The sequence below is a fragment of the Mytilus edulis genome, chromosome 9 (assembly GCF_963676685.1).
Source record: "Mytilus edulis chromosome 9, xbMytEdul2.2, whole genome shotgun sequence".
NCBI classification, from domain to species: Eukaryota; Metazoa; Mollusca; class Bivalvia; order Mytilida; family Mytilidae; genus Mytilus; species Mytilus edulis.
Genome location: NC_092352.1, coordinates 39,767,805 through 39,789,265, shown reverse-complemented (window position 1 = coordinate 39,789,265; position 21,461 = coordinate 39,767,805). Strand labels below are relative to the sequence as shown.

General features: G+C 31.7%; 1 protein-coding gene across 1 annotated transcript in view; it reads right to left on the bottom strand.

Moving 5' to 3' along the window:
- Positions 1–21,461, bottom strand: part of LOC139489956 (uncharacterized) — a 61,427-nt gene that overhangs the window by 16,497 nt on the left and 23,469 nt on the right. The window lies entirely within an intron of this gene.

Below are 21,461 nucleotides of genomic sequence, written 5' to 3'. Positions count from 1 at the left end.
ATAGTCATAATCGTCATTTAAAGACAATTTATTCAGAAGAAAATACTGTTTAAATAAAAACTTGTATCTATGCTTTGCAGGTAGTCATATTAATATATATATATGTCTTAATTATAATACAATTTAAAACCCATGTGATCATAGCTGATACCTGACAAATAATTTCAATTAAAGAACCACTTAGTAGTATCTTAATAAATATAACGTGACGGTACCCAAATTGCACCTATTTTGACAGTTTTTTCATCTACGTTTTTTTATGATGAAAACAAAAATGTCCATTCTGTGTTTATTTTGTAGCCCTATCCTTCTTTATTATAAAGGTACACCAATTTGATTTTTATTCCATATGGAATCATAGAAAAATTGGTCTAAACTGACCTACAAACCATCAATGATTCTGAAATTAGGAGTACCCAAATTGCTTCCATGCTTAAATTCACATAGTCAAAAGTCTAATAACAGAGTATGGAACGCCGGAACTGTCTTATAGTGTAAATGTTTAATGTGTTTTGTCGATTTGCCTTTACGTCCTGTCATTTCTTCTTTATGTTATGTGCAGATACCTTTATTTCCTGACACGGCATCTCTTTGTTATGTAAAATTAGTAATTTGTTTGGTCAAACAATTGTATGATATGTCATTGCTAAACTTTGTTGTGTAAAATATGCATTTCATTATGCTGTAACTACTATATATTCTGTGAATAGTTCGAAACTTTATGATCAACCACCTTTTCATTCTCTTATATTTTATCTATGCTGTGTCTATTCTTCTTTTACGTAAAGTCAGTTAATATGTGCGTCCTGTCTCAAGTGTTATTGTTATGTCAAATGTTCTAAAGCTTTTGTTTTGATACACCTTTGTTCTATGTAAATCTCATGATATTATAGTATTTTGGCATTATGTTTTGTTTATACATATGTATCTCCAGTGAAAAACCAAATACATCATGGTATAATTCATATGCGTTTTGCCGAACAATTGGTACTCTCTTTGAGCATTTATTACGTCATGTGCAAATGCCATTTACATTATGTGCAAACAACTAAATAAATACGTTTTGTGCAAACCTCGTTTACCTTATGTGCAAACATCGTTCACCCTGTGTGCAAACATCGTTTACCCTGTGTGCAAACCTCGTTTACCTTATGTGCAAACACCTATTACGTGATGTGCAAATACCTATTAAGTTATGTATAAAAACTACATCATTATGTGCAAACACTATTACGTTATGTGCAAATACCGCTTACGTTATGTGCAAACACGTATTACGTTATGTCCAAACACCTATTACGTTATGTCCAAACACCAATTAAGTTATGTGCAAACACCTATTACGTTCTGGTAAACGCTTTTTTGACACAGATTAAAACAAAACGCATCAATGATATGCATTTTGAAAATGAGGAAAATTAAAAGTTTGACCTTTCTAACAAACTGTGGATTTTTATATTAATTATATTGATTGGTGTAAAAATGCTATATACATACAATGTATCTAGTTTTATGGGAAATTATTTTGCTCTACGCAAGAGTGTGCGTTATGCATCCATGCTTTGAAAATTTGTTTACTTTACTTGTTGAAAATTAAAACAAATATACAGACACGACTTTAGTTTTCAAATGGTGCAACCGAAAGGAACAATACGATATAAAATAAAAGATGTGGTACGAATGCTAATGTGACAACTCTTCACAAAAGACCAGGATGATTTGTTATTACCTTCCAAATAGGGTTTTCATCTAGCGTGAAACATGTACTTTTTTACTGTCTAGATTAATGCTACAAATGTAATGACGTCTCCCACGATTCATGTAGCAGCTAAGGAATCCTACAAATGTTTTAGATTTTTTTTTTTTCATATTAAAAACTGCATTATCCTGTAATCTACAAAAATGTTGCATACACATTTTTTTTTGAATGAAAGGGTTATCAGCCTTGTTTCACCTTCACTGGCCATACTCGAAATTAAATCCAGCAACTTGAAACTCCAGATAATGACTTTCATTTATCCGTATTTGGTCCGGTAACTTTTCGAACCGTGTCATCAAGAACGATACAAAAAAATAAATATTAAAGTAAATTGAAATGTTTTCTTCTATTATTCTTTTTATAAGTGATATGCATATCGTTTATTTTGTTGTCTATAAGAATAAATAAATAATTTCGTTGCTAAAATGGACATCTTAACATAATTTTCCTTTTGAATTTCAGAAAAAACCTGACTATCTATAAAAAAGATGTGGTATGAATGCCAATGAGACAATTCTCCACGAGAGACCAAATGACAAAGAAATAAATAACAATATATAGATCTTCGTATGGCCTTTAACAAAACACTCATACCGAATAGTCATCTACTCTATTTATTTTTCTACCCCATTTAATTTTTCACCAGTTAAAAAAAAATGGTTACAGTTAAGTAATTCGCTTTTATCCTGCAATTAGCTAGTTATTGCATACAAATAACAGATAAACAAATTTTTTTTTTTGCTTTGTTTGTACATGTACAAATAAATTTCCCTGCTACCCGTATCCATGTTGATCAATCGGTAATATATTTCTCTCTGGGTAATCTTCATTTTGGGGTTTTCTTCGAGTCCGCGTTTCAATAATTGTAAAAATCAAAGACAATGGTTAAGATTTAAACAACTTATGCTCAAATACCAGGTGTAAATTGTAAACAATATATGTACATTGTCAGAAATATAAAATGTATTAGTTCTCGCTGCGAAACAGGAGAAAATTCGGTAAGCCTCGCTTTTCGTCCTGTTTCTAAAGCTCGTACAAATAAATTTCACGTTTACCGACAAAGTACATTTATAATCAATACATTATTCCACAGTTGTTGATATATATAAACGAAGATGTGGTATGATTGCCAATGAGACAACTATCCACAAAAAGACCAAAATGACACAGACATTAAAACAACTATAGGTCACCGTACGGCCTGTTGATATAAATTTATCTTTTTGTTCAATATTTCAACGAATATCGTCGTATAAACTAGAAGCATCAACCTATTTTCCGAACGGAGAGTCATAAATTCAATGAATATTATTGCGGGATATACGGTATAAACGGTAAGCTTCGATGCGTTTAGTTATGAACGCGAATGGTTCGATAAATATAGCTAAATACACAATTAAGCCAAATGTTCATAAAAGGGATTTGCTGCACATCATTATTTAAGAAATCTTCTGTTTAAAAATTTAAAATTTCATACAAATATATTCTTTTGGATCTAAATGTTATCATTCTAAAATATGTTTTGACAGTTTCCGTTAAATATTGCCATTTTTAGATATATCGGTGCCCCTTTTCTCGGCTACTGTTAAAGCGAAACGGTTTTTTTTATTAATAGGTTGCGAGGCATGAAGTTCATATGATTCAATCCAAATTATCCTAAAAGTGCGGTAACAATCTTGAATTGATGCAATCTTGTTCGCCTTGAAATCGACGTAACATATTTAGTCAAAATTCTTAAAATAAAATCACCTATATAACGAAAAGAAAACCGTAAAGACTTTAACACGAAAGGGAAGGCTTAAATTCTTCTGTAATTTTCTTGCTACTAATTATAAATTAAGAAAGTCATGTTTTGTATTGTTGGAATTTCGGAACCCTCTTATTCATCCGTTTAAAGCACCATGAAACAATTGCCAGCTAACTCCCAGTTTTCAAAAATTCTTTAAATGTGCAGTATGTCATTGATACGGTTTGAGTTCTCAAAATGAATCAAGATAAAATAAAAATAACAAGACATTTATAAAAAATATAAAACCCTTGTTATGTTTTATCAATTTTTGAGAACATCTTTAGGTTGAAGATATTAATCAAAGTACTGAAGTACTGAACATCGGATGACCGCAAGTTCTAGTGGACGGTCACAAGCACTTGTCTTAGAAAACAAAATCACATCTCTTTACCTGAAAGTGACGTTAAAGTACAGATATATATATTTTTTCTGTGCGTGGATGATAAATTCAACCTCATCGTAGAAGTGATACAAATCAGTAAACTCTGGTTTTTTGTGTTATACATTATTTTAATATTTGTAAATTACAGTTAAAGGTATGTATAATTTTTATCCATTTGTATATCATTCTATTGCACTATATTAATTATAGTGCTGTGCAAGTGCATGGTGGACACTCTGCTGTAATAATTCGATTTTTCTGATAGATTGAATTTGAGTGGGCATTCATATTTTACAGCAAAACATTCAATGTCCCACGCAGAGAGAGGGAACAAAGACAGATAACTTTGCATGTGAGATTGCAAACGTTCTTATAAATATTAAATTTGTTTTGCTTTATTTATGTTTCTAACGAGTTTAACGACATTTTCATATCATTAATTTATGTTCAAAACACAAATTTAACTATGTGTATTATATTTCAGATCAAATGTTATTTATTCATGGTCGTTTTATTATGCATATATATTACACACTGAAATTGAAAATTGAAATATCAATCATTAATAAGTGTTTATTTGCATTGCTAATCTGCAATATGCACGATTTGTTTGCTAAAAAATGTTCCTGTACAATGTTTTCAAAAATGCACTAATGTATTTTATGACTTTTGTCAATCTAGGCACACCTCGAGAATCGTGTCTATATATTTGTAAATATTTTAATTTTCAACAAGTAAAGTGAACAAAATATAAAAAGAATGGATGTATAACGCACACTCTTTAAAGGGGCACTAGCTACGAGATATATAAAAAATATAAAGTTTGATTTTTTTCTGTTCAATCAATAATGAAAGTGAAAAAGTGAAATAACAATTCGCTTTTTGCAGCCAAAAAGGTTCAATTTTGTCAAATTACGCTAAGAAACATTGATAATTAGTAATTCACTTGCAAGTAAATGAGTCGACCTCTTTAAATCCGTATTCAAGTCAACTTCAATTTAACCCCTAGCTAGAGATTGACAACGCATGCATTGTACGTATACTGGTTATTTAAAGAAAAAGAATGTCAACAATGAAAGTGAAACTACGGTAAATCATTTGATTACTAATTCGATGCACATAAAATCATTCTTATACGGTTAAAAACAATGAGAAACATCTATTTTTAATCTATAAAATAAAATAAAACAGACCTATAAAAATCCAATTGCACGTGTTGGTTTAATCTATTCATATCTTTATTTATGTTTACATCGCTTATATGGTCATCTGAGGTCAAATCGATAGGTAATTAGATGGCGTCTTGACTAAAATACACACGAAACGAACGTATATTTTATCTACCCCATGCTCTGTAAACTGTTTATTTTAGACTTTTGATAGTTTGGATAAATGTTTTACATTGTTGTAAATCAAATATGTGAATTTATGTCAAATCGGTGACCATGAATTTGACAGCTAGTGCCCCTTTAAATAGAACAAAAAACTAAATATTTATATACCATTTTTATATCAATCAATATATAAAAATACTACATTTCCAATACTAAATCAACATCCCGATGCCACAGTGTGGGAACGGAATTGTACGGTTTTCTAATAAGTTGGTCATTCGGGAGACTGTCAAGCGGGGCTCCGACATTTGCAAAATAACAAGTTGCTTGATGAAAACTTTGATGAACTCTTATGCCACTATAAAACGTTTCTGTTTCAAGTTTTGATAGCTAAAACATTCTTTTTTGTAAATATGAACTAATAAAATAATAAGAAAGATATATGCATCCAAACGTTTTCCTTAGAATGGTGGAGCTCCGTGTAAAACAATCAAAATTGTCACACAACAGCGATCAAAAATGTCAAATAAACATCGAAATATCAATGTTTGCTACCTGAATTTTCACATGTACCTTTTCTGGTATATAGTCTTACCTGTCTGAAAGTTTCAAAGCCATTGTCCCAGTAGGAATCCAAATATTTTTATTTTCTCCATGTCGGATATTTTTATTGACTGTACAATCGCTTGCAAGTTTACTGTAATATCACTCGGAGCCTTCCTGTACAATCGCTTGGAGCTTTTCTTTTCATCGTTTGGACAACCAGACTACTAAGAAAGGAGTGTTACCTACTTTACCTTGTAATGACTTCACGATTCAGCTAACAAGCAAGCTAGTCAAAGGTATTAGCTTTACCTACACACTCATTGCATTTTGCTGTAATAGTTTCTTGTGGCATATGACTAATTATAACTCTTAAGTAGATAATGCTTACTACTACATCTCTTCTGCCACATTAATGATCAGTTTATGTTTTCCATGATACTTTTGTCATATAAATATTTATTAAAACTACTGCAATCCAATAAAATACATGTCTGGCATGATTTTTCTCTCCTTTTTCTGTTACGATTTAATAACTTACAGTTAGTTATTTGGTATTGTTATCAATTTTTTTAAAACCTAAATTACACACTCAAAAGTGTTACTGATGTTTGAAGCTTTTATTTGAATGGATGCAGCCTGCATTAGCGTATCCGGTATGCGGAGAGAGGGAGTTTAGGTGGTTGAAACCCCCTTTTTTCGATTTTTTTTTATTTTGTGGACGTTTCATGGTGTTCCGTGGTTTGGACCCCCTCCCCTTTTTTCAGAAAGGCGGGATCCGCACCTGGTCTGATATCGTCAATGATAGTGTTAAATGATAATCCGATCATTCAACAGATTTATTTTAGTTTGGTCTTGTGCTGTTCTAGTTTTGGGTAGAAATGAGCGCACAAATATTTTTCAACCCTGCCAATTTCTTTATGTACCTGTTCCAAGTCAAGAGCCCGTAGTTCAGTGGTTGTCGTTGGTTCATGTCTGTCATATATGTTTTTTCGTAAATTGTTTTATTATGAATTATACCGTCAGTTAAATTATTTTCATGTCGGGACCTTTTATAGTCGACTTTAATTACTTAAATCCATTCAGTATTTTTTTTAAACTTTGACAATCATATCACATCTCCTTATTTTTATATTGAAAATATAAATGTGGTTTCAATTGATAAAATGTTGTTCTCACTAAAAAAAAACAAAAAAACTGTTTCGTTCGTTTGTCGGATCTAAGACTACTATAACACATGTGTTATAGTAGTCTCAGGTCGGATGCTATAGTTGGGATTATTGAAAAGTTCCTGAATCATGACATTGATATAAAAAAAATCATGTTGAAGGATTTTGTGTTTTCTCTGTCTTTCAGATAACAAGTCCTCTCCCATCCTAGATAACATTTGATTTACTGGAGCTTTTTCTACCAGTAGCTATAGTAGCTATAGTAGCTATAGCTTGTGATAAACAGACATCTCATTTGAAATTATACCACATCTTCTTATTTTAATATCATGCTTATTTACATATACGTGTCTTTTCTTGGATCAGGGGTTAGCAACCACCATTCCACATTCGAATTCCTTTATCGAGTTATAGGCGAGTGATATGAGAGCCAAATTTACATTTTTAATGCACCTACCTAACACACGGCTAAATTATATATCACTAGAAAGCTAAGAATGTGTACTTTCTAAATATCCCGGTCGTCAAAAGAAATTATTGTGCATTTTTTTTAAATCGAGGTCAAAGGTCATGGGTGCAATTTCAATTCACGGATACTTCCAGTTGTAAAATTGGGTCAAAACAAATGCAAAAACGAAACAATTTTATAGGAATGCTGTATTACTGTTGGAAAAATACATTTCTATCATAATATTAATTAATTTTGGTTGATTTTAACGGTAACACATGTTACATAACGTTTTCTCTCGGAGTCTTTGAAAATCAACCATTTAAGTCACACAAATGTATCTGTAGTCGCCATTGCATTATATAAATCTTATAATACCTCCATATCATTTGATTGCACGTATTTACAAACATATATCTGCAAATTTGATATAAATAATCCGAAACAAAATATTTGAAGCAAGAGGAAAATATAACATATGACGTATTTTTAATTGTTTAGAAAAGTCCCATGATGAGCTGTTCATTAAAATTGAGGAAGCGTATGATCTCTTGTTAGTTTGAAAGCCTGCCAACCGCTTCAAGATCAGACAACCATAGAGCAGATTTTCTTTTATTATTGTAGTGCAATATGTTGATATAGAAAAAAGAAGAACACATTAACAACTCATACATCACTAAATCAGATATGATAAGAGTACTAACCAACATAACTTAAATGAGTAAAGTGCTACTAGTATATTTATATCAACAAATTGATAGTTTTAATATAAAACATCACAAGGAAAACATGATCACTCATTGTACGTCAAACTGTGTTTGATTTTTCTTCAGTCGGCCGCCGTGTATCTTGAGATAAATAATTAATCAAACAACACTTGACAAAGTAGTTTGTACTCTTTTTAAATTACGCTAGTGATGACGTTCGGCTACTTTGGCACTAAGTATAACTTTTGTTTTTTTATCTTGTTTCACCGCTTCAAACGGATGACAAGGCTATCCTAATATTGAACCTTTTATTTGGCTTTCTGATGTTAAAATCCCGTTAGCGTATAACCTAAATGATCGAAACGTCGGACCAATGGGATGTTGGACCATTTAGGTGTCGGAATATTGCGATATCGGAATATTATAGCTTCATTTAAACTTGTAATCTCATTATTCTTATCGGTCAACATATCCATACAAAGACAACTTCCTTGGCATGGGCATATATCAGTACAGCAGAGGTTTTGCTCAAAGCGGACACAAGATCTACTATATACAGATTGAATTAAAAAATTGGAATGGACATGAGGGATTTGTCAAAGAGACAACCGGCGCTAAAAAGCAGGCAACGGCTCAAAACCACCAATGGGTCGTCAATGCAGCAAGAAACTCCCAAATCTGGAGGCGTTCTTCAGCTGGCCCCTACACAAAAATGTACTAGTTTGAAATGATAATGCTTCGAAATATACTCAAGAAGTTAAAATAAAAGTTATACAAAACTAAGAAAGGCAAGAGGCTCCTGACTTGGGACAGGCGCAAAATTGCGGCGGGGTGAAATATGTTTTTGGAAATCTCAACCCTCCCCCTATACCCATACCAATGCGTGAACAGATCAAATCTTGTAGAAAGTCGAATGAAATCATACCGGACCGATGTTGCCTTTTAGCCAACCAAATTCATACGGAGGTCTGTTATTGTTTCTGTAGTTAGGTCGACATTGTCTTGGATAAAATTTTAACCCCCAGAAGAAAAATAATGCCATGTAGAATGGATGCCCCATTTTTATTGTTTCTAATCTCCTGATCAGTCAAACTTGTTGATAGTTATCAAAGGTGTGTCCATAAATACGGTGCATTTGTAGTGATAAACCTACATGAAAAAGAGTAAAAACAATATTTATAGATAATAGACATTCTACTAAAGCCATACATCTAAGAACTTTGTCAATAGGAATATCGTACGCTTTATTAACTACCGCAGATGTGTCATCATCTAAAAGCTTAAGACAATACAGAAATGTTTTTAAAGCAGATGGCATAATTTCAATTGAATAATCCAGTGAAATGTTTTTAGATAATGGATAAGGTGATTGGATTACAACTCTACCCCTATATCTGCTTCCGTAAAATACTAGTAGCTGCATAAAGTGCTTGCAACCAGTTTCACAGTCACTGCTCAGATCTTTAATTTTGACAGACCGTATATCGCATCATTTAAAACGGGTAATTTTCCGTCATTACGGCATATGACAAAATTATAGAGCTACTGTATACAATATTGGACGCATCTTGGCCTTGTTGAAGCTGTATGCATGTAACTATTAATTGACCATGGTTTTTTAGTTTTTGTTGAAGCTGATCATATGTTGTGTAGTTTTCTCGGCGGCGATCCTCGGGCAGAAATCAGTAAGCCCGGTTCACTGATCAAGTAATTAAAGTTGTTAACCAGAATACTTCCTTGTGTACAGGCACGTCATCTTTAATCGTCGAAATGTTAGTAAAAGCTGTTTTATGTTCAGAACTAAATAGCTCTTTAATTTCTGATTTCAAAGTTTGTAGCAAATATTTAGCGATGCAAGCTCGATGGTATAAAGATTTAATAGTAAAATTATCATGAGTTATTTTGTAAATCATATCATTGTAGGAGATATATGTAGTAACACTCAAAACAGCTTTAGTTTGCTCCTCAGAGGATACCTTATGAAGTTGTGTAACTTGCTTATAGGCTTTATACATTTGCAAAATATACAAACAGACAAATCAGAATGAGTTGTAGATCTGCTGCCCTCCGGGCTCGTTGATATATGAGAAGAGACTGGTCGGTAGAATTTGTACATGTAGTACAAAGTCTTTGTACAGACAAAACAGAAGATGATAGGTTGTGCTTACTTTTGAAATATTTATAGCAACTCTTATGATATTTTGTATTTTCAAATGGGATGTTTTCATTTTTTTCATATTCATCGACCAGTCTTCTGTAAACTTTATCTTTTCGTTTTCCCACTGCGGCAATGCAACTGTATCTTCATTTAAGTGTTTAACTACATAATTTCTATATATGTAATAAATACATGACAGACTATGCATCTGTGTCAATAAATGGATATTTTTTTTTGCTTTTTAGCAAAGGAAGGGTTTCATTGTGAACTGGACTGTGAAAATTTCGGACACGACTCGGAAGATTTTCTACAATTTTCCGATACGATTCCTTTTTTAGAAAGGGGTGAATTCTACAGAACTCAAAAACTATGTTTTACTTTGATTTGATCATTATTTCGGACGATTTTATATCTATTTAAGCTACACTGAAGTTAAAGATAGAAATAGAGCCGCTTAAATATGATTTATCGTACTCTAAAAGCACTATTAAGTACACGGAAATCGACTAATATATTCAGTAAAAAACGATAACGAAATAGATAAGGGATTCCGGAAATTATAGTGATTTTACCCAACATCATAAAATTACAGAAATTCGTGATTTTAAGAAATGTTGAGATAAAGTCTTGATCTTAAATGAAAAAACGATAACTGACGAGTAATTTGGTGTGTTCTAAAACGGATAGAGAGCAAAAACATTTAATAAAAAATTAATTGTAGATCCGAAAAGGTCGGGATTATGAAAATTTTGGTACAAAATGTCAAATATTTAGAAGGAATGCAAAAGCATGCGGAGTTACAGTTATAAATATTGTTTTTCATTATTTTAAGAATCTAATTCACTTAATTATTCTGTCTAAAAGAAGAGATACGACTTATTTCCTTTGTTTGAAAAACATGTCGTAATTTTATAATCTTCAACTAATTTCTGAAATAAACGTCAATTTTACAAAAACTGCACCGTACGATTTTGTGACGACCGGGCAAAAATCAAAGTTTAATCATTATTCTTTCATTTAAAAAAAAAATTAGCCGTGTGTTAGGTGGGTGCATTAAAGTCTTGAACTAGACGTCTTTTTCAAATATTACACTCGCCTATTACAATATCCCGATCCTTTGATGAAAAATTCTTTGTTGTATTGTTCAAATATGTATTTATCATTTTTTTTTAAAATTGCTGGTAAATAATATATTAAGTAAAATTCAAAATATGCTAATTACCCTTCTAGAGCATCTAGTCACCTTTCGGTAAAAATAAATATCTATTTTGTACGAGGACTATTTTCATTTTTATTTTAGATGATATTCTTAACATATTTTGTACTGTCCTTTTCTTTTTGTCTTGTATACGTATTCAGTGGTTGTTTGTATGTGTTACATGTTTGTTTTTCGTTCATTTTTTGTACATAAATAAGCCGTTAGTTTTCTCGTTTTACATTGTTATTTCGGTGCATTTTATATTTTATGACTATGCGGTATGGGCTTTGTTCATTGTTGACGACCGTACGGTGACCTATAGTTGGTAATTTTTGTGTCATTTTGGTCTTTTGTGGAGAGTTGTCTCTTTGGCAGTCATACCACACCTTCTTTTTTTATATCTATTGTACACATTTTGTTTTTGTCTCTGCTATAGTCACCTTAAAAGGGTTGCTTGATAGAATCTTAATTGTCAAAATGACTGGTTTTGTGCATATTTTCACTTCAAATACCATAGATGAATATAATAGGACAGCAAGAAACAACCAATGCAATGCATATGCAATGCATGTGCAATGTATTTAATAAATTTGGCCAAGCAATTTTACAGGAAAGCTCCAAGTGATTGTACAGGAAGGCTCCGAATGATATTACAGTAAACTTGCAAGCGATTGTACAGTCAATAAAAATATCCGACATGGAGAAAATGAATATATTTGGATTTCTACTGAGACAATGGCTTTGAAACTTTCAGACAGGTAAGATATATATCAGAAAAGGTACATGTGAAAATTCAGGTAGCAAACATTGATTTTTCGATGTTTATTTGACATTTTTGATCGCTGTTGTGTGACAATTTTGATCGTTTTACACGGAGCTCCACCATTCTAAGGAAAACGTTTGGATGCATATATCTTTCTTATTATTTTATTGATTCATATTTACATAAATAATGTTTTAGCTATCAAAACTTGAAACAGAAACGTTTTATAGTAGCATTAGAGTTCATCAAAGTTTCCATCAAGCAACTTGTTATTTTGCAAATGTCGGAGCCCCGCTTGACAGTCTCCCGAATGACCAAATTATTAGAAAACCGTACAGTTCCGTTCCCACACTGTGGATGCACATATATGACCTTCAGTTCACATTCAGCATCCAATGGATATTACCTTGAAAAAGAATACAACGAAGTAGTTCAGAGCTTTTTAGAAAGCTAAAACTAATAAGTTTCTTAATTTTCAAAGTGTATATCACTGATGCGTTTTGTTTTAATCTGTGTCAAAAAAACGTTTACCAGAACGTAATAGGTGTTTGCACATAACGTAATTGGTGTTTGGACATAACGTAATAGGTGTTTGGACATAACGTAATAGATGTTTGGACATAATGTAATAGGCATTTGCACATAACTTACATGGTGTTTGCACATAATGTAAGCGGTATTTGCACATAACGTAATAGTGTTTGCACATAATGATGTAGTTGTTATACATAACTTAATAGGTATTTGCACATAACGCAATATGTCTTTGCACATAAGGTAAACTATGTTGCACATAGGGTACACGATTTTTGCACATAAGGGGAACGATGTTTGCACAAAAGGTAAACGAGAATTGCACAAAACGTATAAGTTGTTTGCACATAATGTAAATGGCATTTGCACATGACGTAATGAATGCTCACAGAGAGTATCAATTGTTCGGCAAAACGCATAGGAACTATACCATGATGTGTTGTGTTTTTCACTGGAGATACATATGTATTAACACAACATAACGCCAAAAGACTATAATATCATGAAGTTTACATAGAACAAAAGTGTATTAAAACAAAACCTTTAGAACATTCGGCATAATAATAACACTTGAGACAGGACGCAATTTTTAACTGACTTACGTAAAAGAAGAATAGACAGAACATAGGTAAAATATGAGAGAATGTAAAGGTGGTTGATCATGAAGTTTCGAAGTATTCACAGAATATATAGTAGTAAAAGCATGATGTAAAGCCTATTGTACGCAACAAACTTTAGCAATGACATATAATACTACTGTTTGACCAAACAAATCACTAATTTGACATATCACAGAGATGCCGTGCCAAGAAATACAGACATTTGCACATAATATAAAGAAGAAACGACAGGACGTAAAGACAAAGTGACAGAGCACATTAAATATGTACACTATAAGACAGTTCCGGCGTTCCATAACAGAGCTTTTGTTTATTTCTTTCAAATATTTTGAACAATTGGATATTAGTCCATGCTTACTCTTCATTATTTTTTAAATGGATACTTGTAACATATTGTATATGCTCATTTTAAAAAGATGACGTTTTGATGACGTGGCATGGCGACGTTTCAGTACATTTTGATTTTTCAGTAAATACTTCATCTGTTGATAGATACTGTGAACGTTTTGTGCATATCTAAATAGTTTTACCTATGTTGAAAGATGTGCTTAGTATCAAATCATAAAAAAAACAAATTGTTTAGTCTAATCTTGTAAGATTTTCGCTGCTAGTTTTGCTAAATAGGTGCAATTTGGGTACTCGGTGCAATTTGGGTACCGTTACGTTACAGTATGAAGCATAAAACAAAACAAAAATTCTATTAGTTACAAATGAAATGTAAAGTTCATACCCGCCTCATACACACCTTAAATTCCAAATTAAAAGAGTAGGAGGGAGTTTCTATTTTTTAAAGGAACAAACGACGAAACGAAATGTTCTTAAACAAATTAAGGATGTACTTAGGCATTTAGGTGAGGTTTTGGAATAAGTGTAAAATGTTCGGACTCCTTGGTGTTTTTCCATCCCATGCAAGGTAAACTATTTTGCCCCATAACATCTATTTATCTTTTAACATAAGACTTAATAGCTCATGAAAGGTCATTAGACAAAATTTAAGCAGATTCTTAATTTTCTTTCTTTTGATTTGAGACCCAAATAATATCAATGCAAATATAACGTAAAAGTCCGAGTCAGCTTTTTTCCGCCATATTTTATAAATCAAATATCTCGAACAGGAGCTCCATGACCTATCAATATTTTTCACTTATTTTAATCCTTAACTAACACTCTTCCAGTTTAAAGTATCAATTTTGAATTCTTGATTTATTTAATTTTACCTGAGGTCACATTAGTACATCATTAACTACGTTGATCGAAGTTTCGAAGATAAACTAAGGCATATTTAAGCATAAAAATTTTAATTATTAAAAATGTTGACTACCTGCCTTCTGGTGTTTCTAAAAAGTGATAATTATTGAGTTCTACTTTAAAACTGAAATTTTTATCCAATATCATTCACTGTACTGAGTGACCAAAATGAATGGAAACTTATTGTCATCTCCTGAAAAGGCAATTAACGTTACGTACACTATCAAAAGCTATCCAAGTGGTCTGAACCAATTCCTGTTTATTTATTTGATTCTTTGGTTCGTCCTATTCTTACATATAATTGTAAAATTTGGTATATAGATGTTTGGTATAATGCACTTGCTAGAGCTAGAAAAAATTATTCATTTTTGGATAAACTGATTTTTAAAATATGAGTCCCCCTAAAAAAATTCACAATAAGTTTTGTAAATTTACACTTCGAATAAAGAAATGTGCCAGTTACATTAATGCCTCTAGATTTGAATTAGGAAGATTCTCCCTTTATTGTGTCATTGCCACACAGTCAATTTTGTATGAAGAACGACTTTTCAGTGAAAACTCATCTGATTTACTAGTGTTATTTTCTTTTAAAGTCACTTCATAATCAAGGTATATAATCATGGTACTAATATGTAAATCATATGAGGTCCGACCATAATATGGAAACCCAAAGATGAACCTATAAACAAATACAGAGCTTTTAGGATTTTTGCAAAAAATACTATAAATATATACTTCACCAAAGATATAAAGAAATATGTGGCAATACAATATCATCTCTTGGTAAAAATAGTAATCTCTGTTGTTTAAGCATATAAAGACTGAATATAAACAAGAATTTTATTTGAAAACTTATATCCAAATTTAGAAGTTTTGGAAGGTTAATTCATTCATTTCCTTTTATTATGTTAAATAAAGAAAGATTTAAGACATGTCTTTTTCAACGATTTAAAAACCCAGATACAAAGATTTTTCTGATAAAAAAAATGAAACATATTCTAAACGATCTACGAGGTCATATGTTGTGTTTAATATTTAAAATGTCCAAGAAAGGCTCAAATGATCTCTTGATTGGTTGTATTCAAGAATAAGTGCCATTGTTAGTGTAAAATTAAATGTTTATAATTGATGCATGACTTTATTTTGCAGCGTTTCATTCATGGTTTAGTTTTAGTGGTTTAAGGATTTTCTTATTATTTGAAAAATATTAAAAAAAAATGAGTTATAGACATTGGGTGCCACAACAGAACATAGAATAAGTAGACATCTCTATATGTTTCCTGACTGTGAGTATGAATGTAATTCATATAATATTTTAGTGAGGAATTGTCCTTTTTTATTTACAGTTTAAATCAATAAATACATTTGAGTTACAACTAATATTATTTCACAGCCAATATTTTGGTTCGGCTTTTTAAATCAAATACTATTTCATTATGTCAAGGAAATCTTTTGATAAAATGTCTTTAAACGTTCAAAATATATTCAAAACTTAATTCAACTTATTTTGATTTTTTTCTGTTTATTCACAATTCAATTTTTTGTCAGCTTCAATCACTGTGGTAAATCCGTTCAATCCGATAAATGTGCTTCGGGTCAGTTGTTACTCGTTTATAGAAACTCTTTGTTTTGAACTGTAAATAGACCCAAATATAGGATAATTCTTGACTTAGAACATTCTCACCCCTTCTCTTCCAATAAAAAGCTAGTTTTTCCCTCTAACTTTCATAGTACATGGCTTTCCATGCAATATGAATACATGAATGACTTTTCAATGTAGATTAGTTATGAAAGTGAACTCTTAATGACTGCACTAACGAAGTGTATAATCTCCCAAGGAATTGTTCTTGGGAAATTAGCATACTGATAAAAGATGAATAAGAACATGACTTACATTCATTCGATCTTCTCAATTAAGAGACATCAAATCCTACAATTTCATTGGTCGAGAGCAATTTGCTATATTCTAATTGCTTAATAAAGTATAATAAAAACTGATTTTAAATTAAATTGAAAGGCAGTCTAAATTAAACCATGACCAGAGATGTGTTCACTGTTTAATTAAAATGAAGTGAAACCAATGGTCCACTTACCAATTCACTAAATTATTTATTTTGATTCTTCCTTAAAGGGAAACTTCGCCAAAAAATCAAAAATTGATATTATGTTCATTCTGTATAAAAATGCTCAAATTCATAGATATTAAAGTTTTTATTCCGCTAGATAAGCGATCAATTCTCTGCGTTCGGCCATTTTGTCTTCTTTCCCGATGAATAACAACGATATGTCTATAAACCACAAAGGAACAAAACTACAGTAACCGATGTAGTCGTAATTGCGTGTCGATATCTTGTCAATCGTACGGTTGTTTTATCCGACTAACTAACTTGATACGGAAAATATTCTTATTGTTTTAAACTACCATGGTCTGTTGTTTTTAAACTGTTGAAATTGGAATTATGTAAAAAGTCAAAGTTGAAATCATAAATAAGTGTTCCGTGAAAATTGTTTTCGAAAATCTAATTTGTTCATCTATACTATTAAACGAGAAGACCTCATTTTGGGTGTCGCTTCTCTTCTTTCCACAATAAATTAATCTACACGCCTCTGTGTCCTATAGGTACAGTGCATAGTCGCATTTGTCATCCATTCATATGATTATTCAGATTGAGTTATTTTGGGAGAAAAACGAGAAAAAAGGCATCCGGATATTGTCCCGTCATTGACCGAAATTTTAAGTCGATTAGACTTCCGGTTTGCGTTTTTCTGTATACGTTGAACATACATATATATATACAAAGAATAAAGTGTATTTTCAGAATTCTATCTGCTATCATTTTCAAGTTTACTATCTACGGCGGTCACAGAGTTTATAAAAACAGAGAGAGTAAAATTGGACGTAATTTTAAGTCAGATTAGACTTTCGGTTTACGTTTTTCTGTATACTTTGAACATACGTATATACAAAGAATAAAGCGTATTTTTAGAATTCTATTTGCTATCATTTTTAAGTTTACTATCTACGGCGGTCACAGAGTTTATTAAATGGAGAGAGTCTGTAAACCATATCAATGACCACCATGGATCGATTAGTAAACTTAGAATTTACTATCTACGGCGGTCACAGAGTTTATTAAATAGAGAGAGTCTGTATATAATAATCACGTGTGTATACTATACCAATGACCACCATGAATCGATTAGTAAACTTAGAATTAAAAGTAAATACACTATATTTATATAGTTACTGTAATGAATGTTCATAATATAAGCGCTAAAAATATTCATGTGAACTTTTGATACCTTTTCTAAAATTCTCCAGTCATTAAATCTTTTACAAAATTCATTGATTACAAAAAAAAGAAGATGTGGTATGATTGCCATGTTGAGTCAACTCTCCACAAGAGACCAATATGAAACAGAAATTAACAACTATAGGTCACCGTACGACCTTCCACAACGAGGAAAGCCCATACCCCATACTCAGCTTTAAAAAGGCCCCGAACTGACAATGTAAAACAATTCAAACCAGAAAACTAGCGGCCTTATTATGCACAAAAAATGAACGAAAAACGAATATGTACATGTAAAACATAAACAAACGACAACCACTGAATTACAGTCTCCTTACTTAAATGTTCATAACATACTAAATTTATGTTCATATTGAAATTGATAGAAAACAAAAACTTGGGAATTTTGGAAATAATGACCTATGACTTATGATACTTTTGCTGAAATTCTCCAGTCATTCAATATTTTACAAAATTCTTCCAAAAACACTTTACATACTTATACTACGCTCTGAATGAACGCGATTTCGCGGGTGTGTTCTAGTAATTCTTTAAAATAATAAACTTTTTTCAAATAAATTCTGATCTTTCCTCATCTGATCACCAGCATGGCTAAAGGTCTTACTTCCAAAGGTATTGTGAGGGGTGTGAGGTGACACGTCCAGTTATTCAAGCGATTTCCTGTCGGGCTTGCAAGTTCATGCATCGTTTCACTTCTGCAGGTATTGATCAGTGTACACGGCCGATAACTTATAACTTTCCATTTTGAACTATCAGATATATAATATACAACTCTGTCTTACTTGTCATTACCAGAGACATATAATACTGTATTATATGTCTCTGTCATTACTAAACTCATACGCTTGTTTATAAATAACATTTCTGGTGTAAAGAATATTATTCATAAAAATATAAATAATACCCAAAAAATAAAATTTGATGAAATTAAAATCTATTTAAATACTTTTTCCAAGGGTGAATTTGGGAAAATGTAATATATACTCATTGTCAATAGTGAAGGACAAATTGGAACATACCAGAAATATTGATTTTAAAAAATGTACGCACTTGTCGACGATTCGTTTATACGACTGGGTAGAAAGATACGGAACTATAATAGCGCAATTTAAGATATATACATGTATACATTGAACATAAGAAAACAACATATATTTTGAATAAATTGAGGTAAAAGATTTGTAAATAGACTAGTCCACGTATGCCAACGGTATGTAATCATCGACTGTCGATAGACTATTGTATACCAGAAGAAGAAAAAGAAGAAGAAGAAGAGAACCAATTTGATTTAAATACAGGTCGATGTATAATTTGCTTTGGTTCATCGGAGTTGTGGACATAGTAAAATCACAAATTTATATTTCAATAAGATTGTTCTCGAACAAAGGAAGGAATTCGTCATCACAATTGTTATATATGCCACTGGACGAACACTGATTATCCCCAAGGGATGTGAATATTTTGCTGGGAAACTATTGAGTATTAAAGTTTCAAATTAATTTCGGGATTTATTTTCTTTCTTGGTATTCAATAACAGAAAAAAAAAAATTACTTGTCCGCTAAATAGGGGTATTCTTGTCAGATAAACGACTTTTAGTTATATTTAAAAAAAATAGGGAAATATGACATTGGTTCTGTCTTTTTTTTTAAACATCGTTAAAAGATGTGTGTCTAAGGTGAACGCCACAAGAACCCTGTAATACTAGTACGAGAGGATAACATTGAGAATGGAAATGGGGAATGTGCCAAAGAGACAACAACCCGACCATAGAAAAAAAAAAACAACAGCAGAAGGTCACCAACAGGTCTTCAATGTAGCGAAAAATTCCCGCACCCGGAGGCGTCCTTCAGCTGGCCCCTAAACAGATATATACTAGTTCAGTGATAATTAACGCCATACTAATTTCCAAAACTAAAATTAAAATAGTACAAGAATAATATAGCACGTAAACATTCCTTCTCAATAATATGGTTGTATTGGAAAGCTTTTCATACAGATTGACAACTCATGGTCCGATATGCATGTAATATTTGCCACATGACGCCCATAGTTCTTTCTGCCATCATCATCTTATTCTTTGATATTGCTGTAAACATCGATGGTTCACACCCAAACAAAATGGGAGTAATGTACCTTCAGAGCTTCTCCGTGTTATAAACTTGTGAAACTTAATATATAGACGAAATTTCTGTATTGAAATGAATCTACATCTCACAAACAGGATTTTCAAATAACGATTTTGAGTAATCACCTTACAAACCAATATAAACGTATGGCAAGATATAACCATGAAGGAATTTAGTTTTTGTCAGACGCAAGAACTCATCACTATCATAAACGTATACGTATATATGCATGCAGTTTCAAATATCAAGAACAAGCGGTCGATGTCGATAGTCCGTTTTCTATCTGTTCAGAGTTAGACATGTCACTTGTTCATTCTTGGAAGTCTTCATATTCCCCATCCAACGATGGGAACTCTTTCTGGTTGTGTTGACTATAAATGCTTGTATGGTAATTCTGTCGTTTATCTGTACAAGTGGTTGCATTTCCTCTCCTTTCCCAACAAACAAACTAACGAAACGCTTCTAGTCTGCTTTCTCTGGAGCTCATCCTCAATGGCGCTTATACGTCAGGAAACTTACATGTAGAATGAAATTCAAAACAGTGTGGCTGTGGCCATTGAGTGACACATTAAATTCATCCATTGGCTGGGACAATTTAGGTGAACGTTTGTATGTAACGACCACTGCTCACTATGTACTTTTTAAAGACACTTAAACTATGGGGTCACCAAAGGTTCTCAACACCTTAATAAAGTAATTCGAAAAATTAATCAGAAATAACACGATGTTTTGATTTATAACAATTATATAAATCAAAACATAAAGGTTATTCCTGATTAGTTTTTCGAATTATTTTATAATTAAAGGCGTTAAGAAACCTTTGGTGGCCCCACAGTTTAAATGTCTATCGTAGGTTTGTCGTGAACAGTGGTCGTTACAGACAAACGTTCACGTAAATTATCCCAGACAATGGATGAATTTAATATGTCAATCAACTGCCACAGCCACACTGTTTTGAATTTCATTCTATACTAATAATGATTGTTTCAAGAACAACGATGTATGGACGAACTATTCTAAATTCGTCAATATCAGTTATGCATGACTAAAATATAATTTGTATTACAACTACTGTATTACTTATTTGGATTAATGACGGCTATCATGTTCAACATTGCACAAATATTATCATAGAATTTTTTTTAAAAATCCTCAAAAATCCTCAAAAAAAATAATGCCTTAGCTTAGATAATTAGTATTCTTTTCACAAAAAGTTCGTGTAAATGATTGTCAAATGAATTTAATTATGTAAGAATGAAATGTTAAAAAGAAACTAAAAAAAAAATCATGCATGTTGTACGTTGTATTTTTTTTCAATTAAAAACTTTAAAATTGCGATAGTTTTATGAGCATTTAAACACAGCCAGA